Raw genomic sequence first — 27,387 nt, forward strand, 5'->3', positions numbered from 1 at the left:
TAAAAAACCCAGAGTCAGAAATTGGGATAAATGCTGAAAGATCAGAGAGACAAAGGAGCAAGCCACCTCTTAACTCTAGGACTCCTCAGCCCGCTGTGGGATGTTCTGTATGGCAAATGTGTTGCTAATTAGTCAATAAATAAAACACTGATTGGCCATTGGCTAGGCAGGAAGTGTAGGCGGGACAAGGAGGAGAATAAAGCTGGGAAGTGGAAGGCTGAGTCAGAGAGACACTGCCAGCCGCCACGATGAGAAACAGCATGTGAAGATGCCGGTAAGCCACGAGCCATGTGGCAAGGTATAAATTTATAGAAATGGATTAATTTAAGCTGTAAGAACAGTTAGCAAGAAGCCTGCCACTGCCATACAGTTTGTAACCAATATAAGTCTCTGTGTTTACTTGGTTGGGTCTGAACGGTTGTGGGACTGGCAGGTGATAGAGATTTGTCCTGACTGTGGGCCAGGCAGGAAAACTCTAGCTACAAGCTTTCCTCAGCTGAAAGACTTTAGTTCCTGTCTCCTTATGCCTTATATATCTTTTTCTGCCCACCCATATCATTTCCTGTCTCAACTTTCCTAGTGCTGGGATTAAAGGCATGTGCCACCACTGCCTGGCCTCTATGTTTAATCTAGTGGCTTGTTCTATCCTCTGCTCTTTAGGCAAATTTTATTAGGGTACACAATATATCACCACACTCACCCACATGCCTGCAAGATGGTCTGCACGTGCTTTTGGCTGGAGGAGGGTCTTCCTTTTCCATTCAAATTTCTTCACTGTTACACACTTACTGTTGTCTCAATTTCCCTCTGTGTCTTGTCATTCCAAACGTTTTATAAACCTTTAATGTCACCGACTGTTTTAGTTTTTTTTGTTTCCCTCTTTCCATTTATTTATTTTTATTTTTTATTTTTTTTGTTTTGAGACAAGGCCTCAGGTAGGCTGGACTGGGCTCAAACTTATTATGTAGCCAAGAATGAACTTGAACATCTGCTCTACCTGTCTCTACTTTCCAAGTGCCAAGATGGCATATGTGTGTCACCATGCCCAGTTTCTGTAGTTCTGGGGATCTTCATGCATACCAGGCAAGCATTTCACCTACTGGATTGCATCCCCAGTCCTCATTTTCCTCTGAACTTCCAAGGGCACCCAGCATATTGTAGATACTTTAATTATTTATTGAATAAATGAACTTGTGGACAGATGAATAAACAAATGAATCACACTTTTTGGGGTTAAGAATTAAAAATTTCTGTGAAATATTAGATATTTATATACATGCATATATATGGTGCATTAGATCTATATATGGTGCATACAGCACAGGTCTGTAATTCCAACAGTTGGGAGGCAGAAGAACTGATTGTTAAGGACAGTCTGTCTGTGTTACACAGTGAGACCCTGTGTCAACAACCAGCCAGCTAACTGCTAAAGACTAACGAAGTGACTGAACAACAACCTTGCCTCACACTATAAATGCCTTATGCCTCCATCTTCAAACTGTTCTTAATCTTTCTTAGGGAATTCTCTGTATTGAACTCAGTGTTAATCATTTCTGTCCTTAGTCTTTGTATCTTCACTACATACGGATATCTAACAAAAACCTGTAGAATGTAGACAGTGTTGACTACTATGTTTTTGTTAGAGGTGTGAAAAATAGGTGGTTAATGTAGGAGTAATATTATTTCTACCATAAGCTATTTCTGGGTTTTCTGTGTATTGTTTAATGATGATAGACAATTTTAGAACTGTGACTCAAATAAGTATGAATGTCATCCTTTATTTAGTTTATTGGTTACTGTTCTTTAGTATCATACAGAATGTAAAAATTCAAGCCATTTCTTTTCCTTGGGTAACAAAATTAAGAACCTACCCTGCTCCCCTTGTTTACACCAGTTTTAATGTCATGCAATGACTAGTGGTATCCCCTGTTCTTACCTGCACAAATGATTATCATCAAGATGAATTGAAATTGCTTGGAATGCCTCTTGGTTCTCTTGCATGGGAAAGTACAGGCTTTCCATCAGAAGCCTTGCATTTTCCTGAAATGTACACTTATAATCAATAGCATATTTGTGAGATAAATACAAGCTATTATACTTCATTCTAGCTTGGAGTCTGTTCTGCATGGATATATCATAACATATCCATTCTTACAACAGTCCTAGGAATGTTCTTATTCACATCTCCTCTAGCACTGGTAGTCAGAATTCTTCAAAGTACATCCCGAGGAACTGAACTGCTGAGCTGTGGGGTCACATAGGCTTCAGAGGCTGGCTGGATAGTGAGCCAATGCTGTTGTATCAGTGTATATGCCCATGCATTGCATTTTTAAAACTTCATTTTTCTACCTACCTATTTCAGTGATGAGTCCTTCGGGAGACGGCTTGTTGCTGCTGAGCTTGCCCAGGGCCTTCTGCATTATGTTGGTGGCTGTCTGGGGGCTGGGGCTCCAGCACACAGTGGCTGCCATTTCAATAGCTGAAGCCTCCATGCTTCTGCAGGCTCTGGGGTACTAAACTTCTTTCTCCTGATCCTCATGTATCTGTAGTCTATCTACTGAAACCATTTCCACCAAAATAGAAGGTTGCCTGTAATGTCAAGGGGTTCCCTTCGTCTAAGTGTGGTCTGTGCTAGTGGAACTGACCTTGAATCTTTTCATATGTCCCTAGTCTCCTTGTTGTCTGACACCATTCAATCTCATGATATTCTGCTGTGATATCATAGCAGCATAGGGTGATAGTATTACTTCTAAGATTGTGGTTTTGGGAACAGTAGGCTTTAGTTTAATGCATTTCAACTGTAATTTATTAAAGTATATAATGCTTAAATAGAGGGTATTAAAATTAATCTGGCCATGCAGTATTAATATTACATTTCAAAAGAAAAATCCACATTTCATGATCATGGAAGCAAGTATTTGTTGCCTAAAGTGTCATGATTTACAGCAAAATATTCTTCTATTAATTACTTTCTCTCTTCAAATGCAATGAGAGTTCATACTCATAAATATCATTAAAGATATTTAAAAGCACTTTTCTACATGTTTATACTTGACCTTTTTTTCTAATTAGGTTTTGAAGTGGTTAATTCCCATTTTTTGGTCACTTGTTTCTAAAGTAAACTGGCATCTTGAAAGATAAGAGACCACAAATATCCTGCACCAAGAAGCAGCATGAAGACTGAGCTCTCACAAACATCAGTCAGAGCAAGCAGTATTTCAGATCCCTAGGTGTTATAGTTAGGTTTTTTGCTGCTGTGAAGAGACACCATGATCACACAACTCTTATTAATGAAAACATTTAATTAAGGGGGACACGCTTACAGTTTCAGAAGTTCCGTTCATTATCATCATGGCAGGGAGTATGGTGGCCTGCAGGCAGATGTGGTGCTGGTGCTGAGAGTCTTACATCTTGACTCAGAGGCAAAAGGAAGTCAACTGACTGTCACACTGAGGGAAGCTTGAGAAAAAGAGACCTTAAAGCCTGCCCCCAAAGTGACACACTTCCTCCAACAAGGCCTTCTATATACAAATGACAAATGGACCGAGAAAGAAAGAAATCAGGGAAGCATCTTTCACAAAAATAGAAAATATCTTGGGGTAACTAACCAAGCAAGTGAAAGACATGTATGATAAAAATTTTAGTGGTAGGCTGCCCACAGACCTTTTTTTCTCTCTGTTCTGCAAACCCAATTCCAAAGTCTCTTCCCTAGCTCTGCAACAGAACACCACCTGCACCGCCCCCACATCTCCTGTGGACTCCACAGACTATCCTCTCCTAACCTCTTCCCCAACTCATTGTTGTATTCCAGCTGCCAACTCCAGCTGGCACTCTTGCTAAACTATAGGTCACGCCTGCCAGGAAATCAGGTAGGCTGTCAGCAGACCACCTGCTCTCATTCTGTTCCCCCGGACCCAATCCCCCAATCTCATCCCCAGCTCTGCAGCAGAGCACCCATGGCAGACTTCCCTGCCCCCCATCTCCTGTGGATCCCACAGATCTTCCCCCTCTAACCTTCCTTCCCCCATTTGTTGCTCTTTTCCCAGATCTCAACTCCAGCAGGCACCTTTGCTAACCCAAGGGCTATTCATCCCAGGGCAACAAGTAGGCTGAAGGCAGATCCACATCTCTCCTACTGCTCCTGAGATCCAATCCCCCAGTTTCATCCCCAGCTCTGTAGCTGGAAACCTTCTGTGGTCTCTCTTTCCTTCCTGACCCCATCCACAATGGATCACAAAGACCTTCTCCCCCAATCTTCCTTCCCTCAACTCATTCCACTGTCTCAGACTCTAACACTAGCAGGTGTTCCCTGTGAGCACACCAGATGAGAAGGCCAGGAAAACAGGCAACATATAACTATGAGACTCCCCAAAAATCCAGAGAGGGAACAGAAACCAAGAAACAAAATGCCCACCCAACAAAGACAAATCTGGAAACCAGTACCTAGATTTATACTCATCCCAAGCCCCAGATGCCCAGATGCCAGTGTAAAAACACAATAAAACCAGGACAGTATGTCTCCACCAGAGCCCAGCTATCCTACCACAGCAGGCCCTGAGTATTCCAACATAGCAGAAGCAGAAGAAAAAGACCTTAAAACCAACTATATGAACATTATAGATGTTCTCAAAGAGGAAATGAATACTTTAAAGGAATCCAGGAAAACACAAACAAATAATTGGAAGAAATGAAAAAAAATCCCTTAAAGATATCCAAGAAAACACAAAAAGTTGAAGGAAACAATTAAAACTATTCAAGACCTGAAAATGGCAATAGAATCAATAAAGAAAACACAAACTTAGGGAAATTCAGGAAATAAAAAAATGTAGGAATTACAATGGCAAGCTTCACCAACAGAATACCAGAGATGGAGGAGAGAATCTCAGAAACTGAGGATGCAATAGAAGAAATAAATATATCATTCAGAGAAAATGATAAATCCAAAAAAACCCCCCAAAAAACCAAAAAACAAACTCCTGACACAAAATATCTAGGAAATCTGGGACACTATGAAAAGAAAAAAAAAAAAAACTAAGGATAATAAGAGTTGAAGAAGGATAAGAAATCCAGCTGAAAGGTCCAGAAAATGTCTTTAACAAAATTATAGAAGAAAATTTCCCTAACCTAAATCAGGACATGCCTATAAAAGTATAAGAAGATACACAACTGCCTCCCTTATGCAAAGGATCTAGTCTGGTCCCATGCAGTTTCTACAGCTGTCAATCTATAGTTTGTGAGTTCCCATAAACTTGGTTCAGTTGTCTCTGTGGGTTTCCCCATCATGATCTTGACCTCCTTTGCTCATATAATCCCTCTTCCATCCCTTCAACTGGACTCCTGGAGCTTGGCGTGGTGCTTGGCTGTGGGTCTCTGTATCTGCTTCTGTCAGTTACTGGATAAAGGCTCTATGATGACAGTTAGGGTATTCACCAACCTGATTACCAGGGTAGGCCAGTTCAGGCACCCTCTCCACTATTGCTAGTAGTCTAAGTTGGGGTTGTCCTTGTGGATTCCTAGGAATTTCCCTTGCACCAGGTTTCTTCCTTTATCAAGATATCTCCTAGTAACAGGTTTCTCCCTAACCTCATGTCTTCCTCTTTCAAGGTATCTCTTTCATTGCTCTCCCACTGTATCTCTCCCCCAGGCCCTGGCAGTGGCATCAGGATTTACCCATGGTGCATGAGCTGGCTTTTTGGAGCCCGTTACCTATGGTGGGACGCCTTGCTCAGTCTTGATGCAGGGGGGAGGGACTTGGTCCTACCTCAACTGAACGTACCAGGCTTTGCTGATTCCCCATGGGAGACCTTACCTTTTTAGGTGGAAGGAATGGTTGGGTAGGTGAAGGCTGGGGAGAGTGGAAGGAGGGATGAGAAGGGGATCTGTGGTTGGTATGTAAAATGAATAAGAAAATTTCTTAAATAAAAAAGTAAATAAATACTACACTTCCCCCTAAAGTATAAGAAGCATAAAGAACACCAACTAGATTCCACAGGAAAAACAAGTCCCTTTTCCACATAATAATAAATAACTAAACATATAGAACAAAGAAAAATATTAAAATTTGATTGATATATTGTGCACCTCAATAAACTTATCTGGGGGTCAGAGAACAGAACAGTCACTATATTAAACATAGAGGTTAGGCAGTGGTAGCACACGCCTTTAATCCTAGCATTCTAGAGGAAAAGATCCATCTGGATCTCTGTGAGTTCAAGGCTACACTGGAAACAGCCAGGCATGGTGACACACACCTTTAATCCCAGCACTTGAAATTTCATGTCTTGCTTGGAAAAGACACGTGCCTTTAATCCCAGGAAGTGATGGCAGGAAGCAGAAAAATATACAAGGCATGAGGACCAGGAACTAGAGGCTTTTAAGCTTTTAGCAGCAGTTCAGCTGAGATCCATTTGGATGAGGACTCAGAGGCTTACAGCTTGAGGAAACAGGATCGGCTGAGAAGTTGGCAAGGTAGAGACCAGCCATGGTTTGTTCTGCTTCTCTGATCATTCAGAATCTATCCCAATAGCTGACACTGAGTTTTTTTTTATTTAATAAGACCATTTAGCAATTCATCTACATTAAAAGCTATAAGGGAAAAAGATCAAGTAACATATACAGGCAGACCTGTTAGAATTACATCTGACTTCTCAGTGGAGACTCTGAAAGCCAGAAGGGCCTGAACAGATATGCTGCAGACTCTAAGAGACCACAGATATCAACCTGGATCACTATACCCAGCAAAATTTCAATTACTATAGATGGAGAAAATAAGGTATTTCATGATAAAGTCAAATTGAAACAATATATATCTACAAATTAAGCCCTACAGAAGGTGCTAGAAGGAAAACTCCAACCTAAGAAGGTTAACTACACCCATGAAAACACAGGGAATAATTAATCTCAGACCCGAAAATCAAAAGATGGGAAACATACACACACACAGAGCTACGCCCCCCCCCGCCACCAAAATAACAGGAGCTAACAATTATTCTTCATTGATAGCTCTCAATATCAATGGTCTCAATTTCCCAATAAAAAGACACAGACTAACAGGTTGGATGTGAAAACAGGATCTATCCTTCTGTTGCATCCAAGAAACATACCTCAACATCAAGGATGTACATCACCTCAGAGTAAAGGGTTGGAAAAAGAAATTCCAAGCAAATGAACCTAAGAAACAAGCTGGTGTAGCCATTCTAATGTCTATCAAAATAGACTTTAAACCAAAAGTAATTAACGGAGAGATAGAAGGACACTACATACTCATCAAAGGAAAAATTCATCAAGACCACATTTCAATTCTTAACATCTATGTTCCAAACACAAGGACACCCAAGTTTGTAAAAGAAGTACTACTGCAGCTTAAATTACATATTGACCCTCACACACTCATAGTGGGAGACTTCAATACCCAACTCTCACTAAGGGGCAAGTCATTGATAAAAAAAAAAACTTAACAGAAATGCTGGAGCTAATGGATGTTATAAACCAAATGGACCTAACACCGATTTACAGAACATTTCATCTAAACACAAAAGAACACACCTTCTTCTCAGCACCTCACGGATTTTTTTCCCTCAAAAGTCACCATATTTCTGTACACAAAGCAAGTCTCAACAGATACAAGAAAATGGAAATAACATCCTGCGCCATATCAGATAACCATGGATTTAACAACAGGAACAACAGAGAGCTTACAAATTCATAACAAATTGAACAACTCTCTACTGAATGAAATATGGGTTAAGATAGAAATAAAGAAAGAAGTAGAAAACTTCATAAAGTTGAATGAAAATGAATATACAGCATACCCAAACTCATGGTTCACAATGAAAGTGGTTCCAAGAAGCAAATTTGTAGAGAGCCGTGCACGGCCGTGCCTCAAAGATGGCGCAGCGTCTGGCTTCTGCCTTCCTGATGGTAGGTGCTCCTTATTTGGCTAAGGCTAGGATCTGGCTTGCTTCTGCACACCTGGACCTAATCTGGCTTGCTTGCATGTGTCTGACCCTAGCGGCATTGTCCACGTGGCACCACGGGGTTGATTTGCCCAGTGGCTATAAAGGGCGTGGGCTGACTTTCCCAGTAGAGTGATTGTGAGAGTGACTGGGAGGGTGACTGTGAGAGTAAGAGAGGAGAGTGAGAGAGTGAGAGTGAGAGAGAGAGAGAAGAAGAAAAAGACTATCCCCGGGGTCAGAAGATTGTTCAAGGTTCCTGAATAAACTGCTTAGAGAAGAGTCTGGCGTCGCGTCATCCTTGCTGGTCGAGGCGGACGTGGCACAAATTCATAGCACTAAGTGCCTACCTAAAGAAACTGGAGAAATCTCATACTAGTGACTTAAGTTAACACCTAAAAGCTCTGGAACAAAAAGAAGTAATCACACCCAAGGAAAGTAGACGGCAAGAAATCAAACTGAGGGCTGAAATCAACAAAATAGAAACAAAGAGAACAGTACAAAGAACCAATGAAACCGAGAGCCAACAACAAGATAGACAAACACTTATCCAAACTAACTTAAAGACGGAGAGAGAACATCCAAACTAACAAAATCATAAATGAGAAGGAGGACATTGCAATAGACACCAAGGAAAACCAGAGAATCCTAAGGTCATACTTAGAAAATGTGTACTCCATTGGAAAATCTTAAAGAGATGGATAATTTTCTCAATAGGTACCACTTACCAATGTGAAATCAAGATCAGATAAACAATTTAAAAAGACCTATAACTCCTAGTAAAATAGAAGCAGTCATTAAGTTTAACACGAATCTTAAAAGGTCTTATTAATAAAAACAAACCCAGAGCCAGGTATTGGGGTGAACACTGAAAGATCAGAGAAACAGAACAAGTCACATTTAACCTCACTTTGCCAGTTCCTCTGCTGATCTTGTTTCCTCAGACTGAAAGCCTCTGAATCCTCATCCGAATGGATCTCAGCTGAACTGCTGATAAAAACTAAAAGCTTAAAAAGGATCTAGTTCCTTATATACCTTTCTGCTTCCTGCCATCACTTCCTGGGATTAAAGGCATGTGTCACCATGCCTGGCTGTTTCCAGCGTGGCTTTGAACTCACAGAGATCCAGATGGATCTCTGCCTCCAGAATGCTAGGATTAAAGGTGTGTGCTACCACTGCCTAAACCTATGTTTAATATAGTGACTGTTCTGTTCTCTGACCCCCAGATAAGTTTATTGGGGTGTACAATGTATCAACCATAATTAAGAGCATACCAAAAAAAAAAAAACCCAACAAAAAACAAAAACAAAAAAACCAGGGCCAGACGGTTTTAGTGCAAAATTCTACCAGACTTTCAAGGAACAGTTAACTCCAATATTCCTCAAATCATTCTACAAAATAGAAACAGAAGGAACATTGCCCAATTCATTTTTATGAGGCCACAGTTACCCTAATGCCCAAACTGAATAAAGACTCAACATAGAAAGAGAATTACAGAGCAATTTCCCTTAGGAACATATGTGCAAAATTACTCAATAACTGAATCTAAGAACACATAAAAATCATCTACCATGATTAAATAGACTTCATATCAAAGATCCAGGGATGATTCAACATACAAAATTCAGTAAATATAATATGCAAAACAAATAAATTTAAAGAAAAAAATTATGATTATCTCATTAAAGGCTGAAAAAGCCTTTGACAAAATCCAACACCCCTTCATGATAAAAGTCTTGGAGAGATTAGAGATACAAGGGACATACATAAATATAATAAAGGCAATTCATAACAAGCCTATAGCCAACATCAAATTAAATTGACAAAACACAAAGTAATTCCATTAAAATCAGGAACAAGCCGGGCGGTGGTGGCGCATGCCTTTGATCCCAGCACTTTGGGATCCCAGCACTTGGGAGGCAGAGCCAGGCGGATCTCTGTGAGTTCGAGGCCAGCCTGGGCTACCAAGCGAGTCCCAGGAAAGGCGCAAAACTACACAGAGAAACCCTGTTTCGAAAAACCAAAAAAAAAAAAAAAATCAGGAACAAAACAAGACTGTCCACTGTCTTCATATCTATTTAATATAGTACTTGAAGTATTAACTGGAGCAATAAGACAACTAAAGGAGATCAAGGGGATACAAATTAGAAAGGAATAAGTCAAAGCATTGTTATTTACAGATGATATGCTATATATATATTTGACTCTAAAAATTCTACCAGGGAACTCCTATAGCTGATAAACACTTTCAGCAAAGTGTCTGCTGGATATAAGATTAACTAAAAAAGAATTGGTAAATCTCCTATGTACAAATGACAAACTGACTAAAAAAAAATCAGGGAAACAACATCTTTCAAAATAGCCTCAAATAATGTAAAAAATATTGGGGGTAACTCTAACCAAGCAAGTGAAAGACTTGTACAATAAAAACTGCAAGTCTTTGAAGGAAGAAATTGAAGATAATATCAGAAGATGGAAAGATCTATGCTTATGGATCAGTAGAATTAACATAGTAAAAGTGGCCATCCTATCAAAAGCAGTCTTCAGATTTGATGCTATCCCCACCAAAAATTCCAACACAATTCTTTACAGAACTTGAAAGGATAATTCTCAATTTCATGTGGAAACACAAAAAGCCTAGGATATCTAAAACAATATGTTGCAGAATATTTGTTTAATCTGCAAAGATGTGTTGCATTTCTTTATGTTGCAGAATATTTGTTTAACTATGTAGAGATGTGTTACATTTGTTTAATTATGTAAAGATCTGTTTCTGTTTTACCTTGCCTGCTTTAGGCACCTGATTGGTCTAATAAAAAGCTAAACAGCCAATAGCAAGGGAGGAGGTATAGGCAGGACTTTGAGGCAGGGAGAGAAATTAGGATGATGAATTTAGGGTCAAGAGAAGAAAGAAAAAGAGACACCAGGGAAATGTCAGAGGCCAGCCAGCCAGACATGGAGGAAGCAGGAAAGTAGGACACACAGAATGAAAGAAAGATAAAAAGCCTCAAGGCAAAATATAGATGAATATAAACAGGTTAAATTAAGTTAAAAGAGCTAGTGGGACAAGCCTAAGCTAAGGCTGAGATTTCATAATTGTAATAAGTCTCAGTGTCTTTATTTGGGATTTGGTTGGCAAGCCCAAAGAAAATTCTAACTATAACAATACTAAACAATAAAAGAACTGCTGGAAGTCTCATCATCCCTAATTTCAAATATTACAGAGCTCTAGTAATAAAAACCACATGGTAATGGCATAAAAATACACATTGAAATACCTATCAAAACTACTTTGAAATTCCATTTTACACCTGTCAGAATGACTAAGATTAATAACACAAGTGACATTTCATGCTGGTGATGTTGTGGAGCAAGGGAAATACTCATCCATTGCTGGTAGGAGTGTAAACTTGTACAGCCACTAAGGAAATCAATATACAAGTTTCTGAGAAAGTTGAGAACCAATCTACCTCAAGATCCAGCTGTATTACTCTTCAGCATATACTCAAAAGATGCTTTTTCCTACCACAATGAAACTTACTCAAACATGTTCGTTGCTTCTCTATTCATAATAATAGCCAGAAATTAGAAACAACTTAGATGTTTCCCAAGAGAGGAATGGATAAATAAAATATGGTACATTTATTCAATTGAGTGTTACTCAGATATTTAAAAAATGACATGAAATCTGCAGGTAAATGGATATAATTACAAAAAAATCATTCCAAGTGAGGTAACCCAGTCCCAGAGGGACAAATATAGTATGTATCTGCTCATAAGTGGTTGGTGATTGATTGATAACCAAGCTACAATCTGTAAACTCAGCAAAGTTAGGTAAAGAGGAGGGGTCTTGGGGGGAATGTATGGATCTCCCTGGGAATAAAAACTATAATAGATTTTATGGGTATGTTGGGGGCAAGTGGGTCTGGGAATGGGAGAGATCATGTGTTTGGGGGAGATAGCATGGAGGGAAAGATTGAGTGGTGAGAGAGCTGCAATTGGAGGGCATTTAGGGGGTGGTGTGGTCATCTAGTGCATTGGAAACTTTCCAGATTCGATGAAGGTGATCCTAATGAAGACTTCTAGTAATGGGGGATACAGAGTCTCAAGTGACCATCTTTTGTAGCCAGGCAGGGCTTCCAGTGGTGGGACTGGGTTGCATTCAATTCAGTTGTAGGCCAAGGAGGTCTCTTACAAATTTCTAAACAACCCAGGCTGTTGCTAAGACAGAGAGTTGCTCTCTGCAAACTGACAATGAGGCCCCATTGCCCAGAACAACATCTACCCAACTCATTGAACATGCAGCAGTTGAGCTGATGCCTACCTGTAATCTTCACCCCTACATTCTAGTCTCTTTGGTGTAGGAAGGTACTCTCTAGGCTACAGAAAGAAGAATATGGACACCAACCCAGCCACAAAAACCTTTGAACTACAATCTGTCCTACCTGCAAAATATGATAGGTCAATGATGGCACAGAACTTGTGGGAATAGCCAACCAATGTCTGATTTGATTTAAGTCCCACTCTGTGAGACAGAACCCATACCTAGCACTGCTTGAGTAACCAAGAACCAAGGTAAAATCAAACAATGTGGGGTCTAAAAAAATCAAGAAAATTATTCCTAATGATATTCTTCTATACTCATAGATCAATGCCTAATCTAGTCATCATCAGAGAGGTTTCCTCAGGCAGCATATGGGAACAGATGCATAGACCCACAGCCAAACGTTATTCGGAGAGAGTCTGAATTGGAGGTCTCCATTAAATCCCTCCCATTAGGACTCAGGGAATCCCAATGAAAGGAAGTGGGAAAATTCTAAGAGTCAGAGGGGATAGAGGACACCAGGAGAACAAGGATTTCTGAACCAACTAACCAAGGTGCATACAATCTCACAGAGACTAAAGCAGCAAGCAAGGGTCTATGGTGTCTACACCATGTCCTCTGCATATATATTTTTGCTATGAGTTTAGTATTTTCATAGGATTTCTGACTGGGAGAATGAGTGGGCCTGACTCCTGTGCCTGCTTTTGGGGCTCCTTTCATCTGTTGCTTTGCCTTGTGCAACTTCGATATGATGGTCTGTATTTTATCTTACATTTTATTTTGCCATGTTTGGCTTTTATCTCTTAGAAGCCTGTTCTAATGAGAGACAGAAAGGGTGTGGATCCAGAAGGGAGGAGAGGTGGGGAGAAAGTGGGAGGAGTAGAGGTAGGTGAAACTATAATCAGGACACACTCTATGAGAAAAGAACCTATTTTCAATAAAAGGAAAAAAAATTCTAAAAAAAATCTTTAAGACACTGAAGAAAGAAATTGAATAAGATGTCAGTAAATGGAAAGGTCTCCCATGCTCATGGGTTGGTAGGATTAATATAGTGAAAATGGCCATCCTGATGAAGAGAATGAACAAAATACTTGGGCTCCAATTAAAATGTTAGACTTACGAAGATTTAAGGAGGCAATAGCATCTTATGGCATGCACTCCCCATATGTAAAGCAAATGTTAAACAACTGGTCAACTAGTAATAGGATTATACCAAAGGACTGGCGGGAATTGGCACAGGCTGTTCTTGAACCTGGACAACATCTCCAGTGGAAAATGTGGTTCAATAATGAGGCTAAAAATATAGAAAAACAATGGAGGGATAGCGGAATATAAGTCTGTCAGGATCAGCTTATTGGAGAAGGCCAATATGCTTCAGTAGAAACACAAAGTTTATATGATGTCCAAACCCTAGTTCTATGTCGAACGGCAGCTTTGAATGCATGGGACAGAGTTGAAGAACCAGGAAAAAAAACTGAGTCATTTACAAAGGTTATACAGGGCCCAAAAGAATCTTTCACAGATTTCTTACAAAGATTGACTTCAGCAGTACAGAAAATGGTCCCGAATTCAGAGGCTAGTCAGATAATAATTGAATCTTTGGCCTTTGAGAATGCAAATGCAGCATGCAAAAGAATAATCAGGCCGTTAAAGGCAAGATCTGCACCTTTGGAAGATTGGATTAGAGATACAGTTAATGTTGAGGCTTATGACCATGATGATATGTGGGTAGGAAAAGCAATTTCAAAAGGTTTGAGCAATGTTAGATGTTTTGGATGTGGAAAGCAAGGACATTTGAAAAGGGACTGTAAACAGGTCATTCCTAGAAATAATGTTTCTTCAAGGAACACTGGCAACAGAATGCCCCTTCCTTCTGGAGTATGCAGAAGGTGTGGTAAGGGAAAACACTGGACCAACGAATGTAGATCAACAAGGGACAGACAGGGTAATCCTCTGCCTCGAGCTGCGGGAAACTCCCAGAGGGGCCTCAGGCAGGCCCCCACAGTAAATCCAGTTCAAACCTTTCCTGCAGTTGTAGAGGAAACCCCTACTCAAAGCAACTAAATAACCAAATGTCTATAGGAATAAATCATGTTAGTCGAGATGATGAAACAGAGAAAATAGGGAATTCAGAAAAAAACATAAAGAAAATTTTTTGGCAAACTTCTATTAATGAACAAAGACCAAAACTAACAATAAAAATAAATGGTGTTTTGTTGTCTGGTCTGGTAGACACAGGTGCTGACATTACCATAATTGCACCAGAATTTTGGCATCCAACTTGGCCTCTTCAGGAGGTAAACGTTCAACTGTTAGGAATTGGGACATTATCTCGAGTGAAACAAAGTGCAAGATGGCTTGAATGTATAGGTCCAGAAGGACAGAAAGGAAAATTAAAACCATATATGGCTAACATAGCTATGAACCTGTGGGGTCAAGATTTGTTACAACAATGGAATACTCAGATTAATATCCCTCCAATCTCAGAAACAAATCATAAATTAGTACATGTTTCTGAGAGAAATATTAAAAGATATTATTCTAATGAGTGCTCACCAGCCATCCACGTCATACAAGAACAGGGCACAACTGATAATTTTCCAAAAACACCAACAGCTCTACCTTTAAAATGGTCAACAGGTAAGCCTGTATGGGTTCAGCAATGGCCTTTAACAACAGAGAAACTCCAGGCTTTACAAGAGCTGGTGGAAGAACAGTTAAATGCTCATCATATTGAAGAATCAACCAGCCCTTGGAATTCTCCTGTATTTGTTGTTAAAAAGAAATCTGGTAAATGGAGAATGGTAACAGACCTTAGAGCAATTAACAAAGTAATTCAGCCAATGGGCTCTTTACAATCTGGAATTCCTTTGCCTACTCTGTTACCAAAAGGATGGCCTCTCATAGTTATTGATTTAAAAGACTGTTTCTTTTCAATACCGTTACAAGAAAAAGACAGAGAAAGATTTGCTTTCACAGTGCCTACTTATAATAATTCTCAACCGGTTAAAAGATTTCAATGGAGGGTTCTCCCACAGGGAATGTTGAATAGCCCAACTTTGTGCCAATATTTTGTAAAACAGCCATTAGAAGTGGTATGTAAAAAATTTCCTAAATCTATAATTTATCATTATATGGATGATATTTTATTAGCTGACTCAAATGCAGATACTTTAGAAAGAATGTTTGAAGAAGTAAAGAAAATTTTGCCTTGCTGGGGTTTACAAATTGCCCCTGAAAAGATACAAAGAGGAGATTCTATTAATTATTTAGGATAGAAAATAGAACTTCAAAAAATTAGACCTCAAAAGGTGCAAATTAGGAGAGATAGACTACAGACTCTTAATGACTTTCAAAGATTATTTGGAGACATTTCTCATCTAAGAACTATTGTTGGGGTAAAAAATGATGAACTGAATAATTTGTTTAAAACCTTAGAAGGTGATAAGGACTTGAACAGTCCAAGAGAATTATCACCTGAAGCTGAGAAAGAATTGGCCTTGGTAGAAAAGAAAGTACATGAAGGGCATGTAGATCATATTGATCCAAAGCTGGATTGCATTTTGGTTATTTTACCTTCTAGGCATTCTCCAACAGGAATATTAATGCAAAGGGAAGATATTATATTAGAATGGATATTTTTACCAAATAAACCAAATAAAAAATTAAAAACTTACGTAGAAAAAATCTCTGACTTGATTTGGAAAGGAAAATTGAGACTTCGTCAGTTATCAGGAATAGACCCAGCAGAAATTGTTGTACCTTTAACTAAGGAGGATATTGAAAAATTATGGATAGAAAATGAAGCTTGGCAAAAAGCTTGTAGTAATTTTTTGGGAGAAATTAACAGCAAATATCCCAAAAGCAATAGAATTGATCTTATAAAGAGAGCTGATTGGATCTTGCCTCGAATTGTGAGGAAAAAACCCATATCTGGAGTTCATACATTTTATACAGATGCCAACAAACAAGGAAAGGCAGGTTACAAATCAGAAAATTTAAGTAAAGTGGTTCAAAGTCCTTATAATTCAGTTCAAAAATCAGAATTGTATGCTATTCTGTTGGTATTAATGGATTTTTCAGAACCTCTCAATGTAGTAACTGACTCTCAGTATGCTGAAAGAGTAGTATTACATATTGAGACTGCAGAATTTATCCACGATACTTCAGAATTAACTTTATTATTTATTCAATTACAAGATACAATCAGAAAAAGGAGTCATCCTTTATATATAACTCACATCCGATCCCATACTGGTCTGCCAGGCCCTCTAGCACAAGGCAATGATGAGATTGATAAATTATTGACAGGAAATGTGCTGGAGGCCTCAGAATTTCATAAAAAACATCATGTAAATAGTAAAGGTTTAAAAAAGGATTTTTCCATAACCTGGCAACAAGCCAAAGAAATAGTAAAGAAATGTCCTACTTGTTCCTTCTACAATCAAACGCCATTACCAGCAGGATGTAACCCAAAGGGTACTCAGAGGAATGAAATCTGGCAGATGGACGTGTTTCATTTTGCAGAATTTGGAAAATTGAAATATGTACACCACACTATTGATACTTATTCAGGATTTCAATGGGCAACTGCTTTGAGTTCTGAAAAAGCTGATTCTGTAATCACTCATTTGCTAGAAGTTATGGCCATTATGGGTATACCTGCACAAATCAAAACTGATAATGCTCCATCATATGTCTCTGTTAAAATGAAACAGTTTTTTGCTTATTATAATATAAACCATATTACAGGTATACCACATAATCCTACAGGTCAAGCAGTTATAGAAAGATCAAACAGAACTCTAAAGGATATGCTAAATAAACAGAAAGGAGTAACAAAAACCCCCAGAAATAGACTACATAATGCTCTATTAACTTTGAATTTTCTCAATGCCAATGAGAAAGGAACAACAGCTGCAGAGAGACATTGGATAATAGAAAAAAACTACAGAATTAAATCAACCTATATACTTTAAGGATGTGCTGACCTCAGAATGGAAACCAGGATATGTATTACATTGGGGACGAGGTTTTGCTTTTATTTCTACAGGAGAAGATAAGCTGTGGGTACCATCAAAATTGATAAAGGTTCGATTTGAACAAGAGAGACCTCTTAATTAGAGGAGGTGATAGTTCATCAACTATCATGAACATCCAATTTAAACTAACTTACACCAGTAACATATATCTTTTCATTTAATCAGATAGTAACTTGCCAAAAAGGAACATCCCCAAAAAACCTTGGGGAAAGGTTTTTGTTTTTGTCTTTTAGGAGAATGAAGGTTAAGGAATTTGAAGAACACTGGACAAATGAGACAACTGAAGAAAAGGGACAAATCGTCTATCCTAAGAAACAGAGTGAAATGGCGATGGGTATGTTATCTAAAAAATTTTATGTCTTCCTAAATGTTTGTTTCTGCTTTTCTTTAAAGATTTAACACTATTTAACTTCTAATAGTCCCAGTTCAATTAAAATTTAAAGCTGACTTTGGAGTTGGAGAATGGCTCGCTTCTTCTTTAAACTCAAGCATGTTGTTAGAAGGAAAATGCAAACTCCCTGTATCATGCCAGAGGAAAAGAGCCATCTTCTGCTATGGGACAGGAGAAAAGCCAAATTAATTAAGGGACTATTCTATTACTAATCTCAACTCTTTGATTCTATTCTGATTCTTTAAACTTTTCTTAAAGTATGAAATTTATATCAAAATTTACAAGATTAATATATATAGATATATATACATTTTAAACTTTGTTAAGATATGAATGGTCATATAGAGTACTAACTAATTCTAAAAAGCCGCATATATAGTCTTTGTGTTCGAGTCTCTTATTAGTTTTTTGCAGGAAATCACGGTCAGGCCTAACATCAACTGAAGTCTCCAGGAAGAAGATGGGGCCCCACAACAACAACAATTCCACGTGGACAATAATAACATCACTAAGCTGACAAACATCATCTACAGATCAGCTTTGAACTACAAAGTGCTCAGAGCAATTTTGAGAGCGCTAGCTGAGATGATCCAGTCTCAAAGACTACTTGAATAAGGATTTGAGATAAACCCTGAACTTTGGCATTATACACAGACTGGATAACGAAGGATATAGTTACCTTTCCTAGAATTTGACAATTAACCTAAAATTTTTCTTTCAGGATAAAGATAACTTCGCCCATACCCAGCAGGAAGCAATTTCAAGAATACGACGCCCACATTCCTAAAGAGGTGGTGTGGGGTGGTTTGTTTTTTTGGTCTTTTAGGTCTTTTAATGGGTTTTGGGTCTGGAATAATTTTCATTGATTAGGGGGGTTGGTTACAAGTTGTTGTAAAGGGTGAGGAAAAGGGCTAAGCAAAGGAGATTAGATTTAAGGTTCTTATTAAAAAAAAAGAGAGAAAGAAAGAAAGAAAAAATGTAAATACTTTACATTGGATTGGATTGTTTTATATTGTATACAAATTATATATATTGAAATTGATATTATTAGAAAATGCTATATGTATATTTCTAATTGTACCGTTCATTTAACAATGTAATGCAATTTTCTAATCCTTGAATGTTGTTATTACCAACTATTAGGATATAAAGAAATGAAAGTTAGTAGTTAGACATTATAATAGAACTTGTAGTTATATTAGGTATGTTTTCAAGATCGAGTAGATATATTTTAGATAGACAGGTTATCTTCAAACCCTTCAGAGATCTACAGAATATGGCATTTAAAATGTTTTAATAACTTAGAAAATTTTTCTTTTTTGTTATGACTATGAGACATGTCGGCTCCTGACAGTACCAATCTACTTCAGAGAAAATATGGGCATTGAAAAAACTGTAATTGGAGTTAACTTTCATTGTAGCAAAAGTTAGCCACTGGACAACAAAGTATCCTCGAATCAACTGCTGACGAACAGGACAGACAAGACACGAAACAAAGGACTACTGATTCTTGTCAAAACAAGTGTGGTTATGGCTTTATCAAAAGGCATCTTCTGAGGCCAGGACAATATGGCACCATCCCTGAAGTGGCCTTCGTAATCTGGGAAAGGTACAGTGCCCTTTTCTTCGAAGGCAGCTGAACAGGCAGTGGGCCGATGGCTTCTGATGTGCAATGGGGAGGTAGCTGAAACAGTTATTCTTGAAGAGTAATTAAGCTCACACCTCTCAACAGAAGAATGGCATTTAATAGAGGGATGTGGAGAAGAACGGGATGCTAAAATGAAGCCACATACACACATAGCCAAGAAGAATGGACAGCTGAATTAAAAAAACATCAACAATTTCCAGAATTTAAAATCCTGAATCATGACATGAAACTAGTGGAATTCAGGTATTTCTGGTATATAGACTGCTCTCACCCAATGTGAGGTTGAACTGTTGACCTTGTGTACATTCTACTTCACAAATGAGTCTGTCAGATACACTAAGCCTATAGGCTGAAGATGATGCCCCAACACTGCGGAGAAACCTCAGATGATTGTCCAGGCCGCTGGCTGTTTCTGTCAACTCACAAGTTTTTGGAAGTTGCTTGCATATACTTCCTGTTTTTATTTTTTTTTGTTAGCTAATACTATTTCCTTCTTGGGTCTCTGAGGGAGTTGAAGATTAGTTAGTTATAGTTGACGATTAATTAGGATAGAAAGTGAATTAGATACAATAGAATAGATAATGGAATTATTTTCTCTGAATTTGTCAAATACAAATGAACTAGACATTGTTTAGGTATTTATTACTTGTATATATTGTATATAGTTATTGTACTTTTGTATATAGTTTTTCTTATGTTAGTTATAAGCTTTTTCTTTTTTCCTTTTTATTAAAATAGAAAAGGGGAAATATGGTGATATTTTATTTGTATTAAAATGTTATTTGTATGTTAATAAATAAAGTTGCCCGGGGGTCAGAGCTATTAGCAAGCCATAGGAAAGCAGGGCAGTGGTGGTGTATACTTGTAATCCCAGCACTTGGTATGCAGAGCTGGGTAAGTTTCTGTGTGTTCAGGGATACAGCCATTATTGGACACACATGCCTTTAATCTCAATACCAAGCAAGGAAAACCTGGAGGCCTATACAGACAGGCCGTGACGAGGCGGTCATGTGGTTGGGTTTACAACCAATGAGAAGGCAGAACAGGAACACTATATAAAGACATTAACACAGGGGTAGTGAGTTCGGAGAGGTAGGACCACTGCAGGAGGAAGGGTAAGGTTTTAGCTCTTAGCTCTGACCTCTTGGCTTTCTTCTTTGCATTGGTTCTGTGTCTTTTATTTAATAAGAAGGTTGGTTGCATCTACAGTAAATGGAAAGGTCTCCCATGCTCATGGGTTGGTAGGATTAATATAGTGAAAATGGCCATCCTACCAAAAGCAATTTACAGATTCAGTGCAATCCCCTCCAAAGTTCCAATGTATTTCTTCACAAATCTTGAAGTGACAATCTTCAGTCTCATATGGAAACACAAAATACCCAAGATAGCTAAAACAGTCCTGAATAATAAAAGAACTGTTGGAGATGTTACCATTTCCAAATTGTATTACAGAGCTCCAGTAATAAAAACAGCATGGTATTGGCATGAAGTCAGACACAAAAGTTCACACACTTTTGAGCACCTGAGTTTGATAAACACACTGGAAAAAAAAGACTGCACTTTCACTAAATGGTGCTATTCAAACTGGATATCTGAACGTAGAAGAATGCAAATAGATCTACACTTACCACCCTGCACAGGTATCAACTCCAGATGGATCAAAGATCTCAACATAAGGCCAGATATAGAAAATCTGATGTGTAGATGAATTGCTAAATGGTCTTATTAATAAAAAACATGAAGCCAGAAATTTGGGTTAAAGCTGAGAGATCAGAGGAATATGACAAACCAACTTCACCTCACTGACCCTCTGCTTCCAAAGAGACCTACTTCCTGTACACCTACACCTGTATTCCTTTCTTTTATGCTAACTCATTTCCCCTCTCCACCCAGTTACATCACTTCCTTTTCTTACCCAGCTCTGACATTTCCTGTCTGTCTGTACAGACCTCCAAACCTTTATAATTAACTAGTGTTGGAATTTAAGGCATGTGCCACTATGCCTGGCTCTGTTCTCAGTGTGGCCTTGAACTCACAGAGACCCAGATAGATTTCTGCCTGCTGAATGATGGGATTAAAGGTGTGTGCTACCATTGCCTGACTTCTATGTCTAATATAGTGGCTTGCTTTTCCCTCTCATCCTCAGACAACCTTTATTAGGGGTCACAGACAAAATATCATCACACTGACGGAAGAGAAAGTGGGGAATAGCCTTGAACTCAGTGGCACAGGAAAAAGACTTTCTGGAAGAAGACTGATAACAAAGGCACTAAAAACCAACAATAAGTAGTTCCTTATGAAACTGAAAAGCTTCTGTGTAGCAAAGGACATCATCTTTCACAGAAAATGACAGGCAACTATGGTGATATAGTGAATCAAAGAAAACTTGCCTGAGGATCAGAGGACAGAGCCAGCTGCTAGACTATAGAGGCCAGGCAGTGGTGGCACACACCTTTAATCCTAGCACTCGGGAGGCAGAGATCCATCTGGATCTCTGTGAGTTCAAAGCCACTCTGGACTACATGAGATTGGTTCAATCTAGGAGAGAAACAGAGCCAAGCTGTGGTGGCACACATCTTTAATCCCAGCACTTGAGATCTCATGCCTTTGCTACCTGTATTTGGGAAGCACACACACCTTTAATCCCAGCACTAGAAAGGACATGATATGGCTAGGTGGAGAAAGGTATATAAGGAGTGAGGAGACAGGAACTAAAGCTTTTTGGCTAGAGACGTTTTGCTTGAGGACTCAGAGGAATTCAGTCAGAGGATTTGTGGAGATAGGTTGTGGTGAGAAGTTTCTCTAGTGGCTTGTTCCTTTGTCTCTCTGATCTTTCAGCATTTACCCCAATATCTGGCTCTGGGTTTTTATTATAAGACCTTTAGAAATTCAAGCAATAGGCAACAGAATGAGAAAAGATTTTTTATCAACTCCTCATCCAATAGAAGGCTAATATCCAAACTATATAAAGAATTAAAAAAAAACCTTGGATTTTGTTTTTTGGTTTTTATTATAAGACCTTTAGAAATTCAAGCAACAGGCAACAGAATGAGAAAATATTTTTTATCAACTACTCATCCAATAGAGGGCTAATATCTTTATATAGTTTCTAAAGGTCTTATAATAAAAACCCAGAGCCAGATATTGTGGAGCCTCCAAGGGACTGGACTGGGCCCTCTGAATAAGCGAGACAGTTGTGTAGCTTGATCTGCTTAAGGGACTCCCTGGCAGTAGGATCAGGATCCATTACTGGTGCATGAGCTGGCTTTTTGGAGCCCACTACCTATGGTGGGACTTCTTGCACAGCCTTGAGGCAGGTGGAGGGGCTTGGACCTGCCTCTACTGAATGTACCAGGTTCTGCTGACTTCCCATGGGAGGCTTTACCTTCTTGTAGGAGGGAATGGGGAGGGGGTGGGTTGGAGAGGGGAAGGCTGGAGGGGTAGGAGGAAGGAAGAGGGGGATCTGTGATTGGTTTGTAAAATGAATAAAACATTTCTTAATAAAAAAAGCAAAAAAACCCCTTTAGACATCAAGAAAACTATTAACCCAATTAAAAAATGGGGTATAGATTTAAACAGAGAATTCTCAAAAGAGGAAACAAATATCTAAGAAGCATTTAAAGAAATTTTTTATAAACTTTGTCATCAGGGAAATGCAAATCAAAACTACTTTGAGATTTTTATCTTTTACCAACCAGAGTGGCCAAGATCAGTAAAACAAATGAATGCTCATGTTGGCAAGGATGTGGAGGAAGGGGAACACTCATCTATTGCTAGTGTGAGTGCAAATTTGTTCAGCCTCTATGGAATTCAGTGTGGCTGTTCCTCAGGAAGCTGGGAATCAATCTACAGATACCTCAAGATACAGTTGTACTTCTCTTGGGTACATGCCCAAAGGACACTTCAACTTGCTGCAGAGATACTTTCTCACTCATGTTCATTGCTGCTCTATTCATAATAGCCAAAATTGGAAACAGCCTAGATGTCCATCAGTGGATGAGTGGATAAATGTGTGCTACATTTACACAGTAGAATATTAATCAATTGTTAAAAAATAAAATCATGAAATTCACAAATAAGTGAATGGATCTAGAAAAACAAAGACCATTTTGAGTGAGGTTCTTCAGACATAGAGAGATAAATATGGTATATATTTGCTTATATGCAGATGTTAGTCATTAAGTCATTGATAAGCAAGCTACAATCCGTAGAACAAAAGAGGTTAGGTATAGTGTATAGGGCTGGGGTATCAGGGGAGATGGATCTCCCTAAGAAGTGTAAATAGAATAGATAGTTACAGATGGACAGTGCAGAAGGACTAGAACAGAAGGATCAAACAGGGAGGGGAAGGTGTGCAAGGGTATATGGGGAGGAATATTTAAAACTAAAAGCCATTTGAGGAGTCATATGGAAACCTTATACAGTAGAAGCTTCCTATAATATATACATAGATAAAGGATATATAAATGAAATCGCCAATTAGCCAAGGAGACAGAGCATCAACTGAACCTCTCTTGTCTTCAAAGGAAGCTTTCAGTTCCAGGGTTGGATTATGTCTAATTGAGTTGTTGGCCAAAGGGGTCCCATGAGAATCCCCAAAAAACCCAGGCTGGTGCTAAGACTCTAGCTTATTCTCCACAAACTGACAAAATGGCAAGGCCCCATTGCTGAAGAGAGCACCCACTACTCACTGAACATGAAGAAGCTGAGCTGGTGCTTATATAGAGTCTTCACCCCTGTGGACTAGTATCTATAGTAGGGGAAATTGCTCTGCATACCACTAAAGGAGAAAGGTAGACACTAATCCAGCTCCAAACCCTCTGAATTATAAGAATGACCTGACTGTAAGATACGCTGGTGGAATAGTGGCACAAAGGTTGTGGGAATAACCAACCAATATCTGATTTGCATTAAGGCCCACTCTAGGAGATGGCACCCATATCCAAAACTTCTTGGCTGGACAATAACTTGAGACTAGATAGACCAGGGATCTGCGGATTAAACAAATACTGTTGTTCTGCTAAAGGAACGTAGCAATAAAGTGACTTCTAACAACATTCTGCTGTACTCATAGGTCAGCACTTGCTTTGCCATCATCAGAGAAGCTTCCTCCTATAGCAGATGGGAACAAATACAAAGACTCACAGCCAGACGATATGCAGAGAATGAGAGACCTTGGAACACTCAGCCCTAAAAGGGGTGTCTCCATCAAATCCCTCTCCCCAGGCTCAGGGAACTCTGTGGGAGAGGAGACAGAAAGAGTGTAAGAGCATGAGGGGTTGGGGGACACCAAGGAATCCAGGCCTTCTTGCTGTGGGATGGTCTGTATGTCAAATGTGTTGCTGATTGGTCAGTAAATAAATCACTGATTGGCCATTGGCTAGGCAGGAAGTATAGGCGGGACAAAGAGAAGAATTCTGGGAAGTGGAAGGCTGAGAGAGAGAGACACTGCCAGCCGCCACCATGACAAGCTGCATGTGAAGATCCTGGTAAGCCACAAGCCACGTGGCAAGGTATAGATTTATAGAAATGGATTAATTTAAGATATAAGAACAGTTAGCAAGAAGCCTGCCACGGCCATACAGTTTGTAAGCAATATAAGTCTCTGTGTTTACTTGGTCGGGTCTGAGCGGCTGTGGGACTGGCAGGTGAGAGAGATTTGTCCTGACTGTGGGCCAGGCAGGAAAACTCTAGCTACAAATGGCGTCCAACGTGGTGGCAAGAGTTTCCACCTAAAAACTGAGAAAAAAGATTCTAAAACGGAGCTAAAAACAGCTTCCTAATTGTCTCTCTCAAGTTAGTGGCAGCCTGCATGTTTGAGCTACTATGGCGGGTTCCTGGCATGTGCGCTCGACCTGCAGTATGGTGGGAATGAGGCCTCTGCAAGTGGCACATTAAGCTGTGTGGTGGATTTAGCCTTTGCTAGTACAAAACAAAACAAAAAAGAGGTTTCTGGGCTACATGCTGCTTTGATAGAAGCATAGACCCACTATTTCTGAGAGTTGATGGCTCCCAGAGCTGGCGGAAAACGTACTACTGCCATGTTGGGAAGCTGAAGTGGGCAGAACCAGCAGCCACAGCGCCAGCGCCGTTTCAGGCTTAGAAGGCTGCAGTTTAAAGCAATAGGCTCAAGCTAATATAAAAAAATAAGCCAGCAGGGAGGTGGTGGCGTATGCCTTTAATCCCAGCACTCGGGAGGCAGAGCCAGGCGGATCTCCATGAGTTCAAGGCCAGCCTGGGCTACCAAGTGAGTTCCAGGACAGGCACAAAGCTACACAGAGAAACCCTGTCTCAAAAAACAAACAAACAAACAAACAAACAAAAATAAGCCACGTAAAGATGGCTACAACACAGAGAGTCTGGATTATGTTCTGTTTGATATTCGTAACTGAAGAAAAACATTTGATTACAAAAGCTGTTGAGTTATGCCAAAATGTATATTTTAAAGGTACCTTGACTTCAACATTTGGATGTAAAGATATGTTGCTTTGGAAAGGAGGCTCTGCTTTTGTTCCCACAGAAAGCCAAAGGCTATGGATTTGTTCCAGATTAAGATACATCAGGTTTGACCAGCCAAGACCCCCTGAAAGGTCTCTGATGACACCATGGCCCAGATGATCCAACATCCAGAATCCTTTCAAGGCAACTGGCTCAGACGATCCAGCCTCACAGACTACTCCATGATCCTAAAATATTCTTTGTGTCCCCATAAGATACAGCGCCCCCCTCCAGCAGGAAGTAGTAAGAGAAGCTACGCCCAAATTCCCAAATATACCAAGCTGACTTTGGAGATGTGTAAAGGTTAAAACCTTCCTTTTTAAGAAAAGAAAAGAGGAAGTGCTGTGGGATGGTCTGTATGTCAAGTGTGTTGCTGATTGGTCAGTAAATAAATCACTGTTTGGCCATTGGCTAGGCAGGAAGTATAGGCGGGACAAAGAGAAGAATTCTGGGAAGTGGAAGGCTGAGAGAGAGAGAGACACTGCCAGCTGCCACCATGACAAGCTGCATGTGAAGATCCTGGTAAGCCACAAGCCACGTGGCAAGGTATAGATTTATAGAAATGGATTAATTTAAGATATAAAAACAGTTAGCAAGAAGCCTGCCACGGCCATACAGTTTGTAAGCAATATAAGTCTCTGTGTTTACTTGGTCGGGTCTGAGCGGCTGTGGGACTGGCAGGTGAGAGAGATTTGTCCTGACTGTGGGCCAGGCAGGAAAACTCTAGCTACACCTTCTAGACACAACGGGGTTACAGCACATGAACTCACAGAGACTATGGCGGCATGCGCAGGGCCTACACGGGTCTGCATCAGATGGGGTCCTAGAGCTGAAAGGTGAAGTGGACACCTGCCCAATCCCTAGTCCCGAAGCTATCTCCAACTGATAGCCACTTGCAAATGAGAAACTAGTTTTCTCCAGGCGAGTCTCTCTGGGGAGATAAACCACTCTTAAGGGTAGGCCCTGTGCCCAGGAGAAGTTGGCCGACACAAAACAAAATCAGTGGCATCTTTGGAGGTTCTTTGTCTCCAACGTTAAGCTGGGCCATTTTTCAACCTTACAGTTCCTTTGTGTATGTATCATGGCTTCCAGTTTTGGGTTTTTATGGGATTCCTGTGTATGTGAACATGTGTGTCTCTAATTCTATATGTGTTTCTTGTGCTTTTTCTTTTGCTCTTTTTCTTGTTTGGTTGTTTTGTCATATTCAGATTTATTTGTTTTCGATTTATTTTTATTTTATTATTACTCCTTAGATGCGTGTTCATTTTCTAAGGAGAGATGGAAAGGGTGGATCAGGAAGGGAGTGAAGGTAAGTAAGAACTTGGAGGAGAAAGGGGAGGGGAAATTGTAATCAGAATATACAGGATGAAAAAATTCTATTTTCTTTTTTTCCCCTTCTACTGAAAATAGGTTGCTGCCCACAAACTGACAGCGGGCCCCATTGCTAAGATAACACCCATAAACTCACTGAGCATGGGAAGTTGAGCTGCTGCCTGCATGGAACTTTTACCCCTTGTTTTTGATGCGGGAAG

Source organism: Peromyscus eremicus, chromosome 1 (assembly GCF_949786415.1).
Source record: "Peromyscus eremicus chromosome 1, PerEre_H2_v1, whole genome shotgun sequence".
Classification (NCBI taxonomy): domain Eukaryota; kingdom Metazoa; phylum Chordata; class Mammalia; order Rodentia; family Cricetidae; genus Peromyscus; species Peromyscus eremicus.